At 44.0% G+C, this 16,429-nt stretch overlaps 1 long non-coding RNA gene across 2 annotated transcripts in view; it reads left to right on the forward strand.

The window, feature by feature from the left end:
* LOC121472214 overlaps positions 1-4,670 on the forward strand; it is a 322,481-nt gene extending 317,811 nt beyond the window's left edge. For both annotated transcript variants that reach the window (XR_005982807.1, XR_005982816.1), the window contains one exon: positions 1,928-4,670. This is a non-coding gene — a long non-coding RNA (uncharacterized LOC121472214). The remainder of the gene's footprint in view (positions 1-1,927) is intronic.
* The last annotated feature ends 11,759 nt before the right edge of the window (positions 4,671-16,429 follow it).

The following is a 16,429-nucleotide window of genomic DNA, read 5'->3' on the forward strand; positions in this document are numbered from 1 at the left end:
AGGTTAAGAGTCCAGTTTCCTCATTTATCCTGGAGGCCCAACCTTATGGATAGATCACTAAAGGTCTCTTCTGCCTACTATTGACTTTTCTTCTTGATTTTGTATCTGAAATTTCTAATGAGAAGAACAGGAAGACCAACACTAGATGCCTAAGAAGAGAGCCGCCTGGCTCATGAATGAGGAAATAATTGAGACAGAAGATGGGAGGACAGTACAGGAGGCTGTATAATGGCTCTCCAAGGACTTCCGTGTGCTAAGCCTAGGAACCTGTGAATATATTGCTGTACATGGCAAAAGGAACTTTCCACATATCATTATTAAGAATCTTGAAATGGGAAGATTATCTTAGGTGATCTGAATGGGCCCTAAATGTAAATGCAAGGATTACAATGGAAACAGATTGGAATGATGTACCTAGGAGTCAAGGAATGCCAACAACCTCTAGTATCTGGAAGAGGTAAGGGACAGGTTCTCCCCTGGAATCTTCAGGAGGGATTAGCCCTCTTGACATCTTGATTTTGCCGGAGGGCCATGATTCCCTAAGTGAGGGACATTTTTGTGTGTGTACCTTTCCATAGGGGAACTCCAAATTAGTCTGCAGGATTTTGTGAGGTGTGCTTAATCGTCTTTCCTACTGGACTCTAGCACTGGCTGTGCCTTGTTTGCTTCTGGGTCTTTGGTACCTGGCTGATGGCACAACTGTAGAAAACAAATTTCTCAGGAAATATTTGTTGTATGAAGAAATAACTAAATAACCAGCATGTATCAGATCATGCTCAGATCATGATCTCAGGGCTCTGGGATGGAGCCCTGCATCAGACTCCCTGCTCAGTAGGGAGCCTGTTTCTTCCTCTCCTTCTGCACCCCCCACCCCTTATGTCTGTTCTCTCTTGCTCACTCTGCTCTCTTCCTTAGATAAATTTAAAAAAATCTTTAAAAAAAATTAAAAAGGAGAGGAGATTACTACAGAAGTACAGAAGGAAGGCCATATGAAGACACAGGGAAAAGAGATGGCCATCGGAAAGCCAAGGAGAGAGGCCTTAGAAGTAACCAGTCCTGGGGCACCTGGGTGGCTCAGTGGTTGATCCTTTGGCTCAGGTCGTGATCCTGGGATACTGGGTTGTCATCCCTGCAGAGAGCCTGCTTCTCCCTCTGCCTGTGTCTCTGCCTCTTTCTCTGTGTGTCTCATGAATAAATAAAATTAAAATCTTTTTTAACAAAAGAAGTAACCAGTCCTGCTGACACCTTGATCTTGGACTTCAGCCTCCAGAACTGTGAGGAAATAAGTATCTGTTTAAGCTTGACTGTGGCACTTTGTTAGTCTGCAGCCCTCCCAAACTAATACCATATCCTTGAGGGGGAAGGGAGGGTGGAAGGACTTTGAAAAGGATGTACATTTACTTAAAACATGTATGTAGGCTAGGACAATTGTTGACAGTGTTTTTTCCTCCTGAAACTACATTTTGCAGATAAAATATAAATGTGCTAAAACTTCTTGAAAGCTTTTTTCTTACAAGTAGGTCGACTATGTTCCCCACAAATTTCCTATCTTATTAATTCACTTAGCAGATTATTTCCTTTTGAGAGTAGAAAAGTAGACACAGTGCGGGAAGATGATCATATATTATAAAGGAAAGAATATAAATTAATTAATTTTTCAGATATCCCCTGGCTTTAGAATCTGGCTTGGTCTGAGTAACAATCTCCTACGTGAAGTGTATCTAGAGGAATGGGACTCATTGTCTCAGACAATGTTCCTGTGAATTGCCCCTGTGGGTTTCATGCTTGTTTGTCCCTGGCTGTGGGTGTCCTGCTGTGTCCAATAGTTCGGCATGGTCTATAGTGCAGTGGGATCGCTTCCCAAGGCCATGAGTTTCTGTTCTGGAAACAGCCCAAGATAATCTGTGTCTTTGTTTTTCCTTTATAGAGAGATGGACTAAGCATGGATTTTGTAGAACCTACATTCTCCTTCAAGCTTACCTGTAAGAGGAACTGACATTGGTTCATGAGGTTGCTTTGCAAAATGCCCAGGGAAGCACTCCGTCTGCACAAGGACTCCTGCCTGTCTCTCCTGTGGCCTGAGCCCCTGAGGCTTCTCCTGCACCACCTGAGTCACAGCCAGGAAGCCGGGACACCCCCGCCCCGAATCCAGCCAGAAGACCCACAGCTCCCACAGGCATTTTGAGGATGTGGGAGCTAGTAGAGACTCTGCCAAGGTGGCTAAATGTTTGTGTTGCCAGCTGGTGGGGTAAGGGCCTCCTCCCCTTTTGCTTGGTTTCATCACTTCAACCTCCTCGCCTGTGAGGCCCATAGCTGAGGAAGGGATGTTGCGAAGTTCTAGGTGGCAAAAGAAAGGAATGAGGATAGTTATTATGGAAAAAGGGCAGAACCAAACAAGAAAAGAAGATTCCTTTAGGGTGGAAGAGTACTTGAGCTGGGAAAAAGAACTCTGAATTGGAATTGTCTTATGAGAAATTTTGACCAGTTCTGAGACAGAGATTCTTGTGAAAGGGATTTCTTAGGAGCCACTCCCAGGGAGAACGTAGGGGAGTGATGGGAAAGCATGACTATAGAGGAAGAGGCTAGCGAGGGCACAGTATTGAGCAAAGACCCTTGGAGAGAAACTCTATCCTTTCTATATTTCTGTGTAACAAATTGCCCCAAACAATACACATTTATCTTCTCGAAGAGTTTAAGTAGGTCAGGATGTCAGGAGCGGCTTGGCTGGGCCTCCCTGGCTCAGGGTCTGCACATCCTAAAAATATGACATCATGGGGCCTGCATCCCATGATGGTTTATGTGGGGTGGAAGGATCATTTGCAAGGCAGCTCACTCACATGGCCAGGGAGTTGGTGCTGGCTGTTGGTGGGAGGCCTCAGTTCCTCTCCACAGACTCTTGGGCAGGCTCTCCCAAGACTGCCCAAGCATCCTTGTGATGTGGGTATCCCCTGAGCGCAGAGTCCAAGAGAGAAAGCCAGGCAGAAGCCAGTCATTTTGACTCAGCCTTGGATGTCACCTAGCGTAACTTCCTTCATCTACTACTCTTTGGAAGCAAGTCACTGTCTGGCCTGCGTTTAAGGGAAAGGGAATTAGGCTCCATCTTTTGAAGGGAGGCATGTCAAAGAACTTAGGCACATATTTTAAAACCACCGCCATCCTGCTGGCTCAGCTTTATAGAGGAGGCTCAGAAGACAGCACAGTTTATCTCTCAGAGTGGTTTCCACCAGTGGCAAGGGAGCGGGAGCACTGACAATGTCACACTTGCCTATTATTGATTAAGGGCTGCCTGACATAGAAGGGGCGTCACATCCTAGGCTCCCTGACTCGCTGGCAAAGTGGGTGCCCGGGGGCCGACCTTTGAAGAGGGACACAGGTGCTGGCCACCGAGAGTGAACACACACCGTAAGGTGTGGCGCTGCCAGTATGGTGAAGGGATCTGAGGGGATGACAGGTAACTCACCGACAAGGTCAGCCACCACCAGAAAGCACAGTTTCTAAGGCACAATAATCACAATCTTACTTACAGGGTGGTTATTCTACTGATATGTTTGTTAGAGGAGTAATTTGGGACTACGGCTTGTTGGCCTCAGGGCCGGTGGTGTTTTGCGGGGGGATGCCATGCTTGCAGGTCTCCAAAATCCTTTAATAGGGTCATTGGGTTTCATGAGATTCTGCTTTACGTTCCCGTGCTTGTATGGCCCCATCTCTAAGCAGAATTCCCCTTTAGCTCAGAGAGCCCCGGAGCAGATCTCGGAAAACTACATAATGAAATAAAATGACAAAATAGAAGTAGGCAGATCCTTGCCTGAAAGAGCCGGGGAAGGAGATGGCTGGACACCAAGGGTTATTAATAACACTCGGTACTTTGGTGGCGTCTTTCATCTGTGCCTTGAAGAGCTGCACGGTCATTTAAGTAATCCAGGGTTATTTTCTTGGATAGAATCTTTAAATCCAACAGGTCTTTTGAAAGTTTGGTGCTTTGAATATTTTACTCTTTCTGGATTGTTCTCAAGGGAAAAATGATTTTGATTTATGAATCGTCTGGAGGTTTTTAAAAGTCAGTTATTTCTTAAAACAATAGATAGTGCACTGCCTTTGGCAATATTATACTGAGTTCACATGGTTTTTTTCCTTCATTTTCCATCTCAAAGCTGTCTTCGTGAAATTATTTAAGTAAGTGATATAACATTTCTGTTCAGTGGGGAAAACATATCTAAGGATCCTGCCTGAAATTGCAATAAGCGTCGGTTCCAGGCGTCTTCCAGCGGTCTGTCAATCCTTGTTCCCGAGATGCCAGGTGACCAGTTGCAGAAGCCTGCTCTGCTTTCTCTGCCAGCACAGCGAGTGAGGGAGCCGGGCTGCAGCGGCCAGGTGGCCCTGGCCACGCCGAGAAAGGCCATCTCTAAGCTGACACGTGGCTCAGTCAACAAGCCGACTTGCCTTGGAGATACTTCACCAAGGAAGCGAAGCACAGAAGAGAGACAAGGAAGCCCCCCCCCCCCCCCCAACAACTGGCAGCGGGTCTCCTGCCCTCGCTGACACCTTGGTTGGCGGCTCCACTGGCCTCCTGGGAGCCTTTGGCGGCCTGTGCAAAAGCCTGGGATGCAACGGGGAAGACTTGGGCTGTATCTCATTAACTTGTCACATCTCTTCCCCCCAAGTGAACGAGGGTGTGTTTTGCCTACTGAGTGGTCACTGATTGTTTCATCACCAAGTCCTGCACTGAAAAGGGCTGCAGTGTAACAAAGCCCAGATCCAAAGGGAAAAGAAGAGAGAGAGAGAGAGGGGGAGAGAGAGAGAGAGAGAGAGAGAGAGAGAGAGAGGTGGTGTTGGTGCTAGGATTGAAACCACAGCAGAGCACGTGCTCCCCAGGGCCCGGGGTCCACCTGCTGTCCTCGGCAGCGCCTGCTCAGCATGAGGAGCGTCGCTGGGCCTCGCTCGCCCACCGAGCCGGATAAGCAGGGCTGTGTTTGCAGCTGTCAGGAGGCCGGTTGCTGCTGCGCTACGGATGCTCTGGACCGGACAGACTTTTCTGGCTGATGTTTTCTTTTTCTTTTTCTTTTTTTTTTTTTTAAACTGGGATGCAGGAAGTTTTCCTTTCCCGGCGGTTCCCAAGCCTGTGGAATGACCGGCTGCTCCCACTAGGTGGCAGCACGGAGCCCCGCCCGGGCTCTCCCGCAAAGGGCTCCGCGTCTGCAGGAGGGGCCGCCCAGGTCTCCCACCTGCTTAGCAAGGGGCCCTTCCGTCTGGTCTCTCCATTTCCTTTGAGAAAAGGCCCTTCAGAGGCTCGTGGTTTTGCAGACTCTTTCAGCAGTGGATGCACCCTCCTCCCCAATGGTCTACTTTACATAGCAAGTGAGATGATATTTTCTGCACCAGATTTATTTTGGTATAAAGCAAGACGTCATAATTCCCTTGGTGAGGGTGCCACATTTCCTCCTAGACTGTGTGGGAGTCTGTGGCAGCGAATGTTTTTCTCTTGAGGAAGACATTCTGCTCACCCCTTAATAATTCCTATCTTCTAGACGGTTTGCCCCTACCTTTGGTTGAGTCTGGATTTGCTGGGCCCCAAGGGCGTGTGTGTGTGTGTGGGGGGGAGAATTATGATAATGTCCTGGCCTTGTCTCCTCAGAGAACCCTGCAGGATCAGAATAAATACAAAAGCCCCTTTCGTTTACATTCTGTGAAGTTTTGCTCTAGCTTTCTGTCTCATCGCCTTGACATCCGGTTCTAACATGCTCCTGGAGGGACAAGCTGTACAACTTGACATCACTAATGTCAGCTCTGCTGGACAAAGTTTAGAAAACCTGAATGTGGTAGATTCACCAATTCATTCCTCACAATTGTGTTTCTAAGCTCTCTTCATGCTTCTCCAAGCCTTCCCCATTCCCAACCCCTTGCCCCCTCCCCCTACTGCTAAACAGACAGAACTTTCTGGTCTCACCTGCGATCACTGCCTCCATTTCAACCTCCAGTTTCTCTTTGGCTTCTTCCGATCATCATTGCTGGGACCGCCTCCACCGAGGAGATGGCATCAGTGCATTTTAGAGGGAAGGCACCATATGAATGAGACCATATAATGATTGTGCTTCTCCGATTGACTTATTTCACTCAGCATAATACCCTCGAGTTCATTCATTCATTCATAGGGGGAATAGAAAAAATAGTGAAAGGGAATAAAGGGGAAATGAGAAAAAATGAGTGGGAAATATCAGAAAGGGAGACAGAACGTGAGAGACTCCTAACTCTGGGAAACGAACAAGGGGTAGTGGAAAGGGAGGTGGGCGGGGGGTGGGGATGACTGGGTGATGGGCACTGAGGGGGGCACTTGATGGGATGAGCACTGGGTGCTATGCTATATGTTGGCAAATTGAACTCCGCCCAAAAAAATTAATTCAAAAAAATAGAGGGAAGGCAGCAGCGGCCCTCGGTTTTCCTTTTACCCTACCCCTCTCCTTCCCCGTCCTCAGGCCAACCACACAGAAACTCTCTTCCCATTAGGTTTCAGTGATTATTTTGTGAATCTTCCTGACTCTCCTCTTCTAAGTCTCTGTGTGCCATCCCCCCACTCACCTCTGAAAGTAGGTCTGAAAGTGAGGTTCTAGGACTGGGAACTCTCCACCACTTCCCCAGGACTCTCTCACCCACCCTTCTAAGTTCTAACATGCTTCTTATTCAATCCATTGAGGTGTCCATATTCCCAGCCCTGTCAGAGCTGCCAAGTTCCAATTCTTCTTAAATGGTCTTCTGGACATTCTACATCATTGTCCATGACCACCATTATCCAGATGTTTCTAAAATCAAACTTGTCCATGTCATGGATTGGAAAATAGTCACCATTTCCTTTCCAATTTTAACACCATCTCTCTCTCTCTCTCTACTTTTTTTTTAAAGATTTTAGGGATCCCTGGGTGGCGCAGTGGTTTGGTGCTTGCCTTTGGCCCGGGGCGCGATCCTGGAGACCCGGGATCGAATCCCACGTCGGGCTCCCGGTGCATGGAGCCTGCTTCTCCCTCTGCCTGTGTCTCTGCCTCTCTCTCTCTCTCTCTCTCTCTCTCTGTGACTATCATAAATAAATAAAAATTTAAAAAAAATTAAAAAAAAAATAAAGATTTTATTTATTTATTCATGAGAGACACAGAGAGAGAGGCAGAGATACAGGCAGAGAAGCAGGCTCCATGCTGGAAGCCCGATATGGGACTCGATCCCAGGACTCCAGGATCACACCCTGAGCCAAAGGCAGGTGCTAAACCGCTGAGCCACCCAGGGATCTCACGCCATCTCTGTTAATGACCTGAAAAATGTGGTGGTGCCTGTGACTTCTCCATGTCTCCTCCCCCTCAAATCCAATTGATCATCAATCCTCTGACATCCCCCTCCTACCATGTGACAGCTGTGGTGTACAAGAAAGAGCTTCTCACTTGGAAGGTGTGTGGGCACTTTTTGTCAGCCATGAGGTATTAAATGGGTAACTTTTGCAACCCTATCCCAGTGTCCTAGAACAATCAAATCACCACATCCAGAGATGGTGGGCCTTTGGAGATCATCTAGTTCATCCTCCTTTATTTGTAAATTATTGTAAATTATTTTAATTTAATACTTAATAAATAATTTAAATTATTTGTAAATTATTTATTGGTAAATTAGAAAACCAGGTCCACAAAGTGAGTTCTCTGAGGTTTCTGAGTTGAGACCAAACACTAGGTGTTTAAAAGACCAGACCTAGGTTCTTCCTTCTGATTCTCTGGGTCTTCAGAAAGTCCCCATTAAGATAGAAGTACGGCTTTAGAAGGAACAACACAGGAAACCATCACTGTTACTGAACAAGACCATCTTCCACTAACACTCCTGAAACAAAAGAAAGTCCATTTTTGAAGGGAGCAAAGGAAAGGAGCAGAATCTGAAGAAAGGCAGTGTGAGAACCTGTCAGGGTTACTGGCATCCTTCAATCTTCTGTCTATAACTTGTCTATAACATTACCTGTCCAGAGCATTCCCTTTCCCCCTATCCACCCCTTTGGGTTGGGGAGACATGACCCTACCCTGCCACCAGGAGCAAGTCTGATTGGCCTCATTCCATCTGTATAGCTAGTATTCTGGGCCAGTTTTTGGTGAATGGATTGGGGGAGGCACATGTCCTGGACAGTGTGTGGAACTCAAGGCTTTTGCTTGTTCTGCTGAGAACTAGAAGTGACCCATGGAGCTCCAAGCATCCATCCCCCACTCACGTGGGAAAATCTGCTAAAGGCCAGGGTTGAGAAAGGAGGGCAGAGACATCACATCCTGAAGACATCATTTGAGCTCCTGGATTAAGCTTTGCTTTAAATCAGCCCTACCCTCGAATGTTTTATGAGAAAAAAATGTGGTTTAAGTGAAGGTTTCTGGCACTTATAATCTTAAAATTCCTTATTGATACATTCTGGGAAAGGTAAAATTTTATATATATATTATATTATTTATTATATATAATTTGTATGTAATATATTATTAAATATATAATATATGTATGTATATTATATATGAAATCTTACTACATATAAATAATTTTACTATACACACACATGCATAAAATGATAAAGAATAGGCCAAAAAGGGGGTAGTAAAAACTCATCTCTCCCCACCTAATTTAGCAGCTACTCCATCTCCGTAGCCCAAGGCCTGGCCATCCTGCTCCTGGGCATATGCTCCCAGACTGCTGTCAGAAACAGAATCCCTGGAGAAGGAACCCCACCTTCTCCTTCCATGACAAGGAGGAGAGAACCTGATTTTTAGATTGAGATGTCCAGAGTTTTTTTAGTGACTGTTGGAGAAAGCAGCTAAGGAAGAAGAAAAGGGAATGGGGAAAGAAGAGCATGCTCTGACCTGGAGAATCCAGGGGGAGTTCAGGGGAATGAAGTCAGGTAGGGGAAGAAGAGAAAAATGAGATGAGGAATGAGACTTTGGGTGTCACAGTTCAGAATTTATGCTTGATCTGAGATCAGAATGTTGAGATGTCAAAAACTACCAAAACATGCAGTAAGGTAGCAGGGAGTAGAGAGGTGTTAGGTATGTCCTATTAGGTGGGTTCATCATTTGCTGCTTCGGGTGAGGCACGCAGATACTGCACAGGAGATATGTAATAATTAATCTATTTTCTGTCTGGTGGTCTTTCATAGGAGCACTTTAGGAATGATATAAAAGTCTCCACTGTATTTATAATATGCTGAGACTTGCACCACATGTTTTATGCAACCACATGAACCTGCAGAAGCAATTGCTGGGTGAAGTTAAGCATATATTTAAAACAGGTGGGATGTTTTGTGTCTCAATATACTAATTTTACTACATATAGGCTTCATCTCTCCCTTACCTCTGGGTTTTGGGGTTTTTTTTTGTTTTGTTTTCTAAGTCTACGTCCTGTACATATAATGGCGCTATGCATCTAACAGCCATTTGTTGCAACCCTGTGGTAGTCATTAAGGCTGTTTGCCAAATACTTGGGGCTTCCAGGCACATGGGAGAATTGTACTTTCCCTCTTCCTTTGAACCTAGGCATGGCCATGTGACCTATTTTGGCTAATGAAATGTGAGTGGCAATAATGTGGCGGAAGCATTAAAATCCTGTATGCAATTTGCATGCTTTTTTTCTTTTAACCTCTGGCATGGTGACAATCAACAGTTGGAATGGCGGCTGCTCCATCAGTTGGAATCCCTGAGTGACTCTGATGAGCAAAGCAATCTCACTGCCCCATCCAACCCCAATGGACTTGTAGCCTAAGCAATAAATAAACCTTTCTGGTTATAAGGCATTAAGATTTCTGGGTTAGCTGTTGGTGCAACAGAACCTGATTTATATAAAACCAAAATATTCTGGCAACTGTACTTGAAATTGGGTTGAATCAGCTAGGCCCCTTAGCCAACGGATGCTCACCAATCTGAGATATGTGAAGAAAAATTATAGAAGGCAACACTTAAAACACTATTAATTAAAAACTTAAAAATATTTTATAATTTACTCTTAAAGTCTTTAACTCTGATATAGTTATTTTTTGTTAATACTATTCTTTATGTATATGTATACTCACGATTTTTAGGTGGGTTATAGTTACATTGGATATACTTTGGGGATTTTACTCTTACTTCAAATTATTGACAAATACTTCCATAGGTTTCCATTAGTCATCACTGTTATTATGGCTATGCAAGATGAATTTAATTTTGATTCTATCAGATTCTTTCGCAGCAAGTTACAGAAAAACTACACTCAAACTGGCTTAAGTTGTAAGAAGGTTTAGTATTTCACAGCTGTGGAGTATTTCTCATGTGATGGAAGTTGCAGCTCCGGGTTGATTGATTTAGTAACTCTGTTGTCGTCAAGGTCTCAGATTTTTCCATTTCTCCAGTGTGTTCTCCGCCATAGTCTTCTCCCCCCTTAGATGTGTCTGGAGAGGGCTGCAGAGGTTCCAGGGAGCACATCCAGCATGGTGCCCGGGGTTGGAGGATGAATTGTTTCTTCCTGTTTCTTTTTTTTAGGAGGAGATACCTTCCCCCAAAACTCCTGAGAAAACTTTTCCTTTTCTCCTAGTGGCCAGAATCAAGTCCTGTGGCCATTTCATAAGCCAATCACTGGCCTGGGGGTAGAATTATTATGGTCGTGGGAGACCACAGTGTCCCTTAGGGACTAACCATAATTCGATAACCAATTGCTTATTGTTGAGTGTTTAGGCTGTTTCTTGTTTCCATAGTATCGGTGATGCTGCTGGAAACAATCTGAGTTCTGTATTTCTGCTCTCCCCCTCCTTTCAAGTTTTCCTAAAGATGGAATTTCTGGGTCAAAGAGAAGAAGTATTTTTACTGTTCTTCCTATGTCTTATCAAAACATGCTTCAGTCTGGTAAGGATTGTACAGTGGTGCAGTGCCACCAGCCCTTGTGAATAAGGTTGTGTTTTTATCTCTAAAACATGCTGTCAAGTAGTAACTTATTACCGGTTTGACTTACAAATCCTTAATTATGACTGAACATTTTTCCATAGTTTGTTCGCTCTTGTTGGAATGGGTTCCCTCAGAAGGTAGCCCTCTCTGGCGCAAGAGTCGGAAATGTTGAAGTCTCAATCCCCCAAGACAACTTGGCATCTGGCTCCACCTCTTGACACAGCAACGCTGGAACTAGGAACTGACTCAACATAAAGCAAACGCCAATTATCCAGAGATGCAAACGATCCAGTTGGAACCCATGGGAGACCCTTTGCAGGGAAATGTCACCAGGGCTCTAGGCCAAATGAAAGGAATTGCAGCACTTGGAGCAGGATCCTTGGAGAGCACTTAACCACAAATTATTTTTATTACCACATGAAATTATTGAGTTAGAAGCATCAAAAAAAATTTAAAATGATATTCACATTTAAGAACTTTGAAGAATGGCTATCTCTAAGGAAAACGAAATGAGATAGAGGGCTATTTATGCCTGGGTTTGGCACAGGGTTTAATAGCAAACCCCTCTCCCTTCATTGAACCAAAATAATCTTCAGAGGTCAATTTGTTTTGGATGGTACAGCTGTCTTTGTGTTAAACCAGTTTCCTGTTTCTCGAATATCTTGATTTCATGGTCCTGTAGGCTTAAGATATTTATGTTATGATTTACTGTTGGGTGCTGTGGGAGCTTCTGAGGGGGTCTCTGAACTCCTTGACATTGTTTGCAAAATGTTGTGGGTGCATGCACTGTTCATGAGAGGGCGTCATGGCTTCCGGGAAACCATAGAAAGTCCCACGGTTGCCCTGCTTGCAATTTTCTTCCAGTTTCATCTTTGACTACAGCCTCCATCACCCTCTATTCTCCAGTTTGCATCCTTTCTATTCTTTTCCCCCTCAATCTCCCTGAAAAACCAGTGCTTGGGTTTGGCCTGCCCTAACTTAGGGCGTATCTCTTAACTCATATCTCTGCTAATTTGCATATTACATGTAGCTCTTTTCTCTTCATACAGGATGGTCAGGGAATAGGATTTTCTGGGTAATATGTTATACTGAACACCTAACCTTTTAAAAACATGCTAAAACATATTCAAGAACATTAGATATTACTGATTTTTTGTTTTAGAAGTCACTTAAGGATCTTTTGTTGTCTTAGCATCGCAAACATTACTTTTCTCTCTATGTAACAGTAAACACAGGGTCACTTGTATATGCTGGAGCTTTCTTTGGGCACTTTGCATTTGTAAAGTGCAGCAATGTTATGGAAGCATGTCTAAATGTCTTCCAAATGTCAAAATGTCTTCAATCTCTTGTCCATCCCTTGCCACCTCAGCTACATCATTCTGGCCTAAAAAATGAGATAATCATATGCGTCTTCCTTTGCCCTAAATATACACCACAAGCAGAAGGAAGTTCTTTGTTGCGTTCAAAGACTACAGAATTTTGGCTATTTGTTCCCATACCAGAACTCAGGAATATATTTTTATCTAGAAAATGAGGAAGAATAAAATATAAAGTATAAAAGTAGATCTTGTGTTTTAGAAACAAATAGCTGTAAGTGGAAAGGCAATCAGAAAAATAGCCCTCTGTCAAAAGATATAGTGAGAAACACAAAGGCTGTAATAAGATCTGACAGGTGGACTGGCTTCCAAGGAACATCCTCGGAGTATAGTGCAAAGGGGACCGCTGCCTCCTTTATTTTTAAAGATATGATCATTCAGGGGACAGAGAGAAAGGCTCTATGTAGTTGCCAGAGAGGCAGCATAGGATCCCTGACAGAGGACCCCATCTGGGTGGAATATGGAGAGGAAACCAAGGGGCAGGGGCTTTTACCTTTTATGTAAATCCAAAACCCAGCGCTTGAGAACTTCTTGGCAAGAGTCTGTGTGGAGATGGTCTGTAGATTCTGGAATGCCAGTGGCCTCTTGCCTGCTGGACACTGCTAGGAGATGAGGGGGGGAGTCTACGTTAATGGTGTTTGGGAGGTGATGGCTGAGGTTTTAGGAGTTGTGGTGATGGGTGACTCATTGCCGGCACCAACAAGGGGGAGTCCACCCCTGATGTGGGGTTTGGGGAGTGGGGGCCATTCGCAGGGCTAGTCTCCTCAGCCATAGGGCACCCTCAGTGACTTCATCTAGTTCGGGAGAGCAGCCAGTCAGGAGTATGTGTATGTGTGTGTATGTATGTGTGTGCATGTGTACTCTAATTCCAAAGTGTAAGGTGGGTGTTAGTTGGTCACAAAAATGTGCGTTTGGGGAATTTTATTTCTGGAATCCATATTTCTACACAGGCAGAGTCCCTCTGAATTTAATTATTTTCTCTTCCTATTCACATTGTTTGCCCTGTTTCCATTTAATACACTTAATGGTCTTTTGCTGGAATTTGCTTTTCAATATTCTTCTCTCCTTTTCTTTGAGTTCCTTCCAACCATCATCTATGTCTCTCTTCTTTCCTTTGTCTCTCTTTTTCAATACCCTCTTTCAGCCTTCTTCTGAGCAATTCAGTGAAACCCATTTTAATACTGTTTACAGCCATTGCCCCAATGTAGTATCCCCCACTCACCCACCCTTTTTTTTGGAGGGGGGGCAATTAAGAGAACTAAACATTTTATTTAAAAACTCTCTCCCTGGAGTTGCCAGGGTGGCTCTGGTGACAGTTGAGAGAGCTAAGCTCTGCCTGGAAAGATGAGTGGGTTTTAGGTAGCTGAGAAGACATATACAGAATGGAGTAGGGCTACAGTGAAGACATTTGCATGTATGACTTTTCGTAAATACCGTTGGCATAATTTCCTATTTATAGCTTAGTTTTGAAATCTGAGAGAGGTTAAAATGAAGAACCGGTAAACCTGCATTGAGATTTGGGTAGGTGGAAGTGTGGTCTGATCCTGAAGGGGAGCTTAGACACCTATGGGCCAATAATGCATAAAGAATGAAAATGTGAAGAAAAATTCTAGAAATCTCTCAACATGGTGAGTGCAGGAAACAATGGGAAGTTTGCTTCCAAGTAAGCCTGGATAAGACTGTGTTTACAGCTGGGAATGTAAACAAGGAAACCAAGCACAGTGCTCACAGCATGAGCGCGACATCATGTTTTTGTTACAACGACAGAAAACTATGCATAAAAATTGGAAGATTATTTGGTATTTAAATACAAATGTGAATTTAGTTACAAACCTCTAAAGATGCATTTAATTTTACAATTCCTCTTAACGCTGGCATCTTGTGGCAGGTATGTACTCTTTAACCACCCATGTATAATTTCTGATCTATCAGGCTTTGTATTGACTCAACAAAGTAAATAGATATTTAGGTCAAACCAGAAAGATATCACAACATTGTTCGAATGTTATGTGCCTAGAGGGAGAAGGCCGATTCTGACAGCAGGGATTATAAATGTTTTCAAGTAATTAAAACCTGACTTGCCTTACTTGATGTATGCCGTTTCCAAAATGTCTAATTGTTTGCACAATTTAAAATAAGGGGAAAAAACATGGCAACTTTACTGAGCCAAGAGGGAGTTGTTTGAAATGGTTCAAGTTATGTTTAGATTCATGGAGGGGTATTTGAAAGAGCTCTGAGGCTGCTATAAAGGATATTTTTTCAGATGATTAAATGCAAATATTGTTTAAAAATGCTTAAGAAAATGATTTTAGACTAAGCAGGAAATAAGAAAAGATGGAGTGGGTAGCACAGAGGTGAAGGAGGGGATTGTTTAGGAGAGATTTCTCCTCCCGCAGTGACCCAGTCTTGATCTCACAGGATCTGAAGAGTCTTTGTTCTTCTGGAACTCGTGGGCAGGAAGGAGGATGAGGACGCTGAGGCAGCACTCAGGCCCAAGTGAACGCCCAGCCAACAAGTACCTAGGGTGCACCCTCATCACTTTCCTGTCCACGCTGGCAGGCAATGCCTACTTTCCCCAGGATGCCTGAGGTTTCTGAGTTCACTCATGTATACAGAGCCCTGAGCGAGTACGAAGACCTGTCCAGACTCCCATGTGTCTCCTTTCTAGTATTTGATACTAAAACCAACATCTCAATGCCCACACCAAAAGACCAGCTGGAAACCACAGTTGTGATACCTCTTTTCCTCCCAAACTCTATCACGCTGAATTTGGCTTCTATTTGAATTATATTATGTATGAGGTAAGTGGAGACCTTCTTCACTCCTGGCCTTTTACACTCATGTCTGGGCTACTTTGCATGTTGGATACTGGTGGATGTCGAGACATCAAAGACTCTTGTGGCTGAAAAAGTTCAATACTCAGAAGTGACACCAAGTGTCCTGAAGACTGGAGGCTGAAATATCTGTTAGCAACCATTAGGGCAACTGTTCTCTGTGGGGTTTCTGCTGTGGTTGAGGTGGAATCTGGTGCAATGTCCGTGTAGTCTATGTATATCTCAACATTTTTGCTTTTGATCTAACATGAGTTCAGAAAGGAGAAAACGAGCCCTGAATTGGAGGAAGTTTCAGGAGCTTCAGGGAATTCTCTTTCCCATGGGTTTAAATCATCTACTTGCTGACAAGAATGTTTTATCAAGACAAGAGTTCTCTTTCAGTTCTGAGTTTAGATCCAACTTAAAGAGATTCTGGATTGGAATTGTATTTAGCATTGGCAAGGGAGAAAAGGCGTAGGAAAGGACTTCTAAAGGCTTCTTGGACATCAAATGGCTATTTCACAACAACTTTGTGATGAGTTAAGTGTAAATGAATCAGAAACATACGGACCAAATTTCCTTTGAAATTCACATGGGTTTAAGAAATTAAGGCAAAAAAAGTTCTTGGCAAAGAGTATTTTGGGATTTGCCAAATTCAAGCCATTTGAGAAAAAGTTGGAGACTCTCTTTATGGACCCTAGAATGCCTCTGGGCTCCATCTTTGTTCCATTCTCTTCTCCACTATTCATCCAGGTGCTGTGCATCCTGGAAAGCTTCAGGTTGGCCCAAAGTCAAGCATAGGGAAGTCCCTTAGTGCTCTCCTGGTCTACTGGGGAAGACCAGAGCCATTCTTTGGAGGCAGGCAGCAGTGGAGAACTAAGCTTGATTTTGGAGTAAGAGAGGCCAGCTGTTTGGATCCTGTTCACATGGGTGCTGCCTTGCAGAGGGGGATCTCATCATGGCTTTTCAAGGAATTGTGGAGTTGAAGAGAGATATTTCAACTCTTTTAGAAGGGATTTGGCTACTTAATGGGGAGCATTTATTCTGGAGGCAGGTGGAAATGTTGGGCCAAGGAACTGACTCTTTCTCTGGACTTGGTCTTACTCGCTCTGCCAAAGAGGGAGCCTCTGTAGGGCAGAGACTCTATTAGTGTTTTTATTTGTTTACTACACACAGACTTTCCTATGGGAGATGTCTGCAATGGTGGTTGTACTGAATTGAGAACGAATTATAGAGGAAATGGTTTGCAAAATTACAAAGCAGTGTTTTTCTGGTGAGAATCAGGAAATGTCATCAGAAGAAAGGGTCATTTCAGCAATGCTTTGGGATT

This window comes from Vulpes lagopus, chromosome 1 (assembly GCF_018345385.1).
Source record: "Vulpes lagopus strain Blue_001 chromosome 1, ASM1834538v1, whole genome shotgun sequence".
Taxonomy (NCBI): domain Eukaryota; kingdom Metazoa; phylum Chordata; class Mammalia; order Carnivora; family Canidae; genus Vulpes; species Vulpes lagopus.